Genomic DNA, 8,042 nt, shown 5'->3' with positions numbered 1-8,042 from the left:
AAAACTCCAGAAGTGCTATTCCATTTCACCAGGTTTGTTTGCACCTTTCCCGTTCCGTTGTCCGTTTGCCGCTGGCGCTGCGGGATTGTCCCGCTCCCGCCGCTCCCCAGCGCCTGCTGGGCGAGTCTGCCTCCCTCCCGCAGCCGCCCAGCTCTCCGCTCCGCCTGCCACTTACTGGCCTTCTCCTAACTCCTTTTCCTCTTCCTTTCTGTCTCTCTTTGGATGGGGGAGACGGCCGGGCGAAGGGTAAATCTCCCGCCGGCAGGGAGCCCCTGAGCTCCCCCCGCTTTCCCCGTGCTCTGGCTTTCCTCTCCCTGAAGCCCTGTGTACACAAAGGGCTCGCTTCTGCCTTTCAATTAGGTAACCGAGATTTATTTACTTTTACCCTTTCTCCCATCCCTACGCGTATTTTTGTGTCTATAGGTCCTGTCAGCTTTCGGATTGGGCGTTCTCTTGATTTTTTTTCCCCCCGTCCTCCCTATTAAGTTATTTTTTGCATTTCCCCGGAGGCAGATTTAAATCAAACGTCCGTGTAAGGGAGGATTCCACCCAGCCTGGCTCCTACACCCAGCAGACAGACGCGTCTCGGCCACCCCGCCGCTCCGGCCGAGCGCCTGAGCCTCGCCTCGGCAGGGCTGGGGCTCCCGCGGCTCCGGGGGTGACCGAGGAGCCCCAGCCGGCTGGGAGGGTCTGCCTGAGGCTGTACTCAGCCTCAGTACGTACCTTTAGGAGAAAAACAGCCACCCACAAAAATCCCTAACAACAGAGAGCACACCAAACCCACCAGGGCGTTGCTGGGTTTCCCCGTGTTTGAGGAGCCGAGGCGGGGTTGGGGGACCCAAAGCGTGTCGGGGACAGCGCTTGGTACCGACGGAGCCTCCGGGGCTTTCCCGGAGAGCCTTATATGGCGGGGGCGGGGGGCCCGGCCTGGCTGCCAGCCCCAGCCCGGGGAGCGTGTGCGGGGGCCGCCGCGGGGTACCCGCTCTGTGTCATTTGGGGGACACAGCGAGCGGACGAGACGGGGATCTCCGAGGAGCCCCCATCCCGCCACAAGGGAGGACCATAGCAACCTTCCCGGCCACGAAAGGTAAATGAGATCTGGTCTCCGTTGGGGGTGTTGTTTTGAACTTGCTGTTTGGTGGTTTGTTTTGTTGTCGGAGTTTTTCTCTGTGTGTGTGATTTTTAAAATTATTGTGTATTTTTTCATTCTCTCTCTTTTTCCCTCCACTCGCCGTTTTCCGAACGGCACGGACCTGCTGTGGGGCGGCTGCTGGCAGCCGTGTGTCCCCGAGGAGGGACGGGCCCGGCCGGCGGGGACACAGCACGGGGACACGGAGCGCCCGGGCCGGCCGGAGCTGCTCGCTCTCACCCTGCTCCTCTCGTCCTCCTTCCGATCCGCTTTGCCCGGCCCCGCGGTGCCTTTGCTGCCCTCCATCGCGGGCGCTCCGCGTCCCCTCCGAAGCTCCTTGAGTGACTTCATGAAGAAATGAAGGGGGGAAAGCCGAGGAATTTTCTGTTTGGCATTGAAGCGGGAGAAAAGGAAAACCGCGAGTTCGGTCACCTGCTGTGGGTCCTGACCGGAGGGGAGCCCGGCCCGGCCGGGCCTGCGGGAGCTTTTATTGCCCATAAATAGTACCGGGGGAGCGGCCGGTAATGCGATCAGGAAGGGAGGCATTAGGCAGAACAGCGCCCAGGCACCGGGCGCCTACAAGCGCGCTCTCTAAAGACGCTCCGCGGCGAGTCGCAGTAAAGGTTTTATTGGTAACTGAGAAGCGCCTCGCAGCCGCAGGCTTGGCATTAATGACCGCTTCGGTGGGTAGGAATTACACTGCCGGGTTGGAGGCGAGACCCAGCCGGCAAAGGGCGCTGCGCGGTAGTAACAAATATTTACTAAAGGAGTTAGTGCCAAATGAATGCCGGGTTCCAGCCTTCGATTTGCCGGATAAATTTTTTTAGTAACTATGAAAGCAGGCCAATAACATTTATAGAGGAAAGCAAAATATTTGAAGTTACAAACTTCTCTAATAGCTGAAAATTGACTTCTGACAACAAGCGGGATTTCCCCTCCTCGTTGATTCAAAGACACGTCTATACTTAAATTTAATCCTGAAAGATCTACTATTTTAAAAATAACAGCACCCCGCAGAGCAATTTCCCAGCTGTAGAAGAACATTTAAAACCAAACCGCAGTGTTGCCTGTGGGCAGACGTGTTTAGAGCCGGTGAGAGCAGAGCATCCACAATATTTATGTTAGGATTTTCGGGTGTGCAGGGAGCACAGGAATGTTATTCTCTCCTGCAGATCCTGAAGTCCTTCTTACAAAGTTTTCTTTTTGATCTGCTTCTTGTCAAGTAATTAGTGAAAGGAATTACCCGCTCTGGCGCTGTGCCTTCAGGTAGCAGAGGCATTAGGGCTGTAAACTTCGCATTTTCGGCATATCTCCGGCTCGCCTTCCTCCTCCATCGGCAGCGGTCCTTTCAGGGGGGTTAAAATTTTAATTTAGCTCCCTGTAAGCTGTGAAGGGATGTGCTATGTCACGTTCAGTGCCCATTTGAAGCTAACAGGACGGTTGCAGTGCCGTTGCCTCTCCGGGGTGCTGCGGCGGGGCAGCGCTGCCGGCAGTGCCCGTCCTGCCTCCCGGCCCGTCCCGCGGCACGGCTGGCACACACCGAGACACAGCTGGGAACAACAGATGGCGCGACCATCAGAGCAACGTCCACCTCGGGAAGACAGTCTCCTTTTGTCTTTGAAAACATCTCACGCGAATTTCCCCAGGTGGACCACGGTATTTTAATATGCTCTGCAATGTTAACGTTACATAGGCAATTAAAACAAAAACAAACAAACAAAAAACAAAAACAAAACAGAAAAAAGTAAGAAAGCAAAAGCACTTGTAACTAATTAACCTTTGAATTTTTGCCTTTTCTCTGATATGGATTTGATCTCTAAATATTATCTGTGCAAATAAAACAGTAAATACTGAGGTACGGATTTATAAAGATACATAAATGAACATAAAGTGTGACTGCGTGCATATGGATATAAGCAGTTTTGTTAGAGCACTTTCATTGAAAAAGAAGAGAAGCTGACGAAACAATTATCCCTTTTCAGAGTAAAAACCGTCTGTTATATTTAAATGTTTCACAGTATTATGGCTGCATTCCAAATAATAAATTAGAGGAATCTTGCTTGTAAGAGGAAAAAACAACAACAAAGAAATAAACTACCTCCAAAAGATTTTTTCCCACCTCCAAAATAAGAACAAAACCCCGAAGTGTCTGAGAATAATTTGTTTTTATTTTGATTTCATTATTCAGTGCTGGGACTTAACAGTTACAGGTTGGAAAACCCATTTGAAAACAGTAGGGCCACGTTACATCGAAAGTCTGGCCAGCATTAATCTCGTGTTTGGAAAACACTTGACAGTTGTGAGGGCTCCTCCCTTCCCTTCCGTTCCTTTAAAAAGTTACCCTTTCAAAAGGGAATCACAGCCCCTCCCTCTGTTTCTCCAGGTAGATTCCCTTCTCTCTCTCTTCTCGCATGAAGGGGTGAATTGAAAAATCATTTAATTATTTTCATTCTAATCGCCTCAATCCCCCTTATAGCAGGAGCAAATGATGATGATGGGATCCACATGGAAAAGACTCCCGGATGGGGGGGTAGGGTAGGGATCCTCCCGGCCCTGCGCCTGGGCAGGTGGAGACGGGCGGGGTAGGGCGACGCTCGGGGCTTTAACATAAATAAAGATGGTACTAAACCTTCTCAACCCGCGGGTGACTTACTTTTCATCATTTTATTTTTGCTCCAGGTGACGCGGCTGTGAAGTGACCCCGTTGTCACTCTGGGGGAGCGGGGGACCCTCCTGAAACAGGAGAAGAAAAAACAAAACCTATCTCTCTCCCCCCCGCACTCCATCCTCCCGCCTCCTCGGAGCCTAAGCAAGGACAAGCTGATTAATTTTCCCGGCTCGCCCCGGCGATCCCCGAGGGTCGCTTCGCTTTGCCGCCATCCACGGCCGGCGACCGTGCAAATCCCTCCGGCTGCGGGGGCACAGCTGCGGCCCAGGGACCGGGAGGAGGAGGAAGAGGAGGAGGAGGAAGGGCAGCTCGCTGCTGGCATTAGTTGTGAGCACCGCCGTAGTAGGGCTCCTATCCGAGGCTGCAGGAACAGAGCCAACAGCGAGATCAGCGGGCGCTGGGTTTTCTTTGGGCGTTTCCAGATCTCTACAAATACGGGGCCTGCCGGTTTTTATAAACAACTTTCAGGACACAGTCAATCAATCATGCAGGCAAGCAAGCAGACCAGGAGCCTAGGATATATACAAGGCATAAATTTATACATATAAACCCTGTCAATTTTGGAGTAGTTACGATTTTTTTTCTATAAGCCTAAGGGAAACCGTATCTAGAAAGATTCTGACAAGTCAGGAAATCACAGTGGAAAAGTAGAAGGTATTGTTAGGAAGCTATGTTATAATGCATGTTCTAAGATCAGCATGGGAAATTTTGGAAAAGAGAAAGAAAAAGAAGTGTCTAAACAAGTCAAAGATTTTAAAAAAAAATATTATGTCTATAGTCAGAGAGAAAATGTCAAGAATATGTAGCTGAAAATATGAAACATGGCCACTTTAGAAGAATGTAATAGATTTATCTGTAAAAGACATGAGTTTACCAGATTTTCTAGTCAGCAAAGTATTCTTTATATTGTAGTCATTTCTAGGCTTTAATTTGAAACATATTTGTATCTAGGGATAGGTCCTTGCAAATGCACTGTATTGTTTTGTTCTGTTTTTATAAATGATCTTTTGATAATAAGAGCTCTGCACAGCATGGAGTTTGTGCTCTCTTTTTTGACACTGAGTCCATTTTTCTTGCAAAAGGACATATGTGAACAAGGAACTCATAAAATGAGGGGTGCAACAGGTTTGAACAGCCCAGCAATGCAGAAAGAATAGCTGCATATCAAGGTAGGAGAAGGATAATAGTTTCCAGACTTAAAAGAGGAGGACATATTCTGTGCTGGTGTAAATTAGGAGTTTCACTGAAATAGAGGACTGGTTGGTACTGCAGAAACTGAGTGCTGTTCTTGTGCTGCTATGATCCAAAACTGTGGCTCCTTCTGCATAGTGAGCATTGAGGAAAGCCTGGGCAATGATGCTCAGAGAGCAGAAGCTGTGCTGTAGGAGAAAGCATCAAGAGGAGCTTTTCCCAACTGACAAAAACTGCCAAACAAGCTTGTAAAATTCAGGGCCAGGGTGTTGGTTTTGCTCAGGAAAGACATTGTGACTGCATTGCCTCTATGCAGCTATTGTCAGGAATAATTTTATTTTTTTGTAATTACTGCATTTGTTATAGAATAACAAGAATAAACTTGTTATTTGATCATTTCACTCCATGGTTACCTGTCAAAACAAATCCTATAAGGAGCCTAAGCCAAAAACTACTCATGTCAGGAGAGTGAGTTTTGCTGATGACTTTCCAAGCTGACTGGGTCTTACAGACATAAATAGCTGGAAAATGCCTTGTCACTGCCTTCTCAGATACTTAATGTGTTTAAAGATGTGTATGGTCAGCAGAACAGGGATCGGGCTTACATCTAAGACCTTCCCCTTTTAAGGACTTGTGTTTAAAATGGATTGGATCACTTACTTGTTAAAAGGCAGTTTAATTTTCATACAACAATTTATGCTTATTACCATATAAGTGAATGCTTCATCAATCACAGCTTTATTCTTGTGGATCCAATGTATTATTTTTCATAGCAATATATTATGGAGTCCTTTCACAGAAACATGCCTTGATTTGTGGTGTGTAAGACTGACACAATAAGTGATAAATGTATTAACTGGCAATTTCCAGTTAAAACAGCACATGAAAAAAATAACAAAGTAGTATCTGAAGACTCTGTAAATACTTAATAATTTTTGGTTTTTTAATGTTCTAGAAAAACAGTGAAAGTTCACACACTTATTTTTACCCTCAAAGATTCAGTTTGTTCTTTTGGGTTTTCATTGTATCCTGGGCTAAATGATTGTTAAGATTAATACAAACAAGCTTTTCTGGATATTAAAAAAGTGAAAAAGGAAGAAAGTGGGATAGAAATATACAATACATATATTGTACCAATATATATCATATATCAACAATCCCATCCTGTCCACCCTATAACCTAGCTTTCTTCTGCCTTGGAGTGTTCCTTGTTAACTTTCTAATATGGCAAGTAACAAATGTCTTTCCAGAAGGTCTAAAATTCCACTGATTCACCAAAGGTAGTTTGTGAGAAGTGCCTGCCACAGCAGACAGGTTACCTCATCAGCCTACTAAAACACACATTTTCCTGTGCTGCATTATGTGGTACACATAATGTATACTGAGAACTGGCTCTGAAGGGGGTCAAGCCAAATGGGTACCTTAATCACTGCTTGAGAAAACTATAGTTATCATATAATATGTGTAGTTACATACTTAAACTGAGACGCCTTTTCCTTTACACCAGTATACTCCTGCACCTGTACAGGTGGGACTCTGCAATTTATTTTACAGATCTCCTTTGCATCATGGCCATAGAATTTTACTATTTTTCTTTTTTCTGAGGTTCAATGCTTTTTGGCACTACTTTTATGAAGTAACAATATTACTAGCAGTACTTTTAGTAAGCATAAAACCTCCAAAGTCTCAGCCTGCTTTTGGCTCCTCTTTATTGAGAATACATCATCCAAGAAGATGTGAGAATACTGCTTTGTTTCAGTTGGTAACACAGTGATATCTATCACCTTAAACAGTGTGTTGAGACCATGGCTCTGCTAGGAGGCGAGTCATTAAATACACTTCTAAGCCTTTACTTCTTCCAATGCAGTGACACTCTGAATCTCCTCCCTTGAGTTACCAATTTGCCTTTGACAGAGGTAAGGCAACAACTGCACTAGGGTGTAACTGGTTAGGTGTGTGACAAGGAAAATGCAGATAAGCTTCTCCAACTATTATCTCATATTCTGTGTAAAATTCTTCTTCAAATTTGGGGTGAACAACTTCTAAAACAGACTAAATATCATTATTTAGCATTCATGAAATTAATTTGTGGATGATTTTGGAACGAAGTTATTGACATAAAACTGTACATTTTACAACATGGTCTTCTTCTTCTATTGCTTTTGTATAATAGAACTGTCTGTACTTAGAAAATATTGATACTCACTGAGAGTACATCTTAACTGCTGATTTCTCTTGTTTCTGTTATTTAACCACTGCGAAGAAATTACAGAGAACACTTTATATTGTAAAAATAACAAGATTACATGCTATTTACTAATTTGGGGGGAAGTGGCATAGTTTGCAAAGAGAGACTGCTCTGCTTCTCTGTGGACAGCTGTGGAGAGGAGCAGATGTGTTGGGCAGGGCAGAAAAGCTGTTATGTTATTGCAGGAAAGAGGGAGGATGAGGTATCAATATTCTGGGACCAGGCATCATCTTAGAGACCACCAATCTCACCTCTTCAAAACTTCTGTCTTGATCTGCTTAAAAGCAACAAAATTTTAGCTTCAATGAAGTTTTATTCTTCCTTTGCTTTTTTCTGTTTTACTGATTTGAGTCTTTAGACTCAGGCTATAAATCCTGATTTATGATTGTCAATTTAACTTAGTATTATAAAATATCTCTAATTTAAAAGAATTTTCAATACATTTCAGAGTCTTTATGATTTTAAATAAAATCTATCTTGCATAGGAAACCAGAATAATATCTATGTTCCATTTAGATCTTCAAATTAGCCCTTTAAGTGCTGTGATTTTCAGTAAATGTTATGCAGCACTACATACATTGTGAATATTCAATAGCAAGAAAGAGAATTGTTTTACTTTTAAAAAGTTGAAAAAGAATTTAAGAAAGCTGATTACTAAGCATGTGGCTTCTGTGTTTTATTATATATTTAAACCACATTTATAGAGAAAAAAGATTCAAGCATTTCTTATTGTATTTCTGCAGTGATAGATGAATGTTGAGTATTTATTTCATTCTGCTATTCCATGGGAAAAAGAATCCAGAGAA

The 8,042-nt window shown here is 44.5% G+C and overlaps 1 long non-coding RNA gene across 1 annotated transcript; it reads right to left on the bottom strand.

Annotated features, from left to right (window-relative positions):
- Window positions 1-1,741: 1,741 nt before the first annotated feature.
- LOC148184145 (uncharacterized) lies at window positions 1,742-5,383 on the bottom strand. Its single transcript, XR_015772820.1, has 2 exons — window positions 3,783-5,383; window positions 1,742-2,800 (listed from the first exon to the last, which is right to left on the bottom strand). It is a non-coding gene; the product is annotated as an uncharacterized LOC148184145 (long non-coding RNA).
- Between the last annotated feature and the right edge of the window lie 2,659 nt (window positions 5,384-8,042).

Source organism: Pseudopodoces humilis, chromosome 6, assembly GCF_049639895.1.
Source record: "Pseudopodoces humilis isolate 2021_Gansu_Grassland_sample_001 chromosome 6, ASM4963989v1, whole genome shotgun sequence".
Classification (NCBI taxonomy): domain Eukaryota; kingdom Metazoa; phylum Chordata; class Aves; order Passeriformes; family Paridae; genus Pseudopodoces; species Pseudopodoces humilis.
This window is presented reverse-complemented; position numbering and strand designations above follow the sequence as displayed.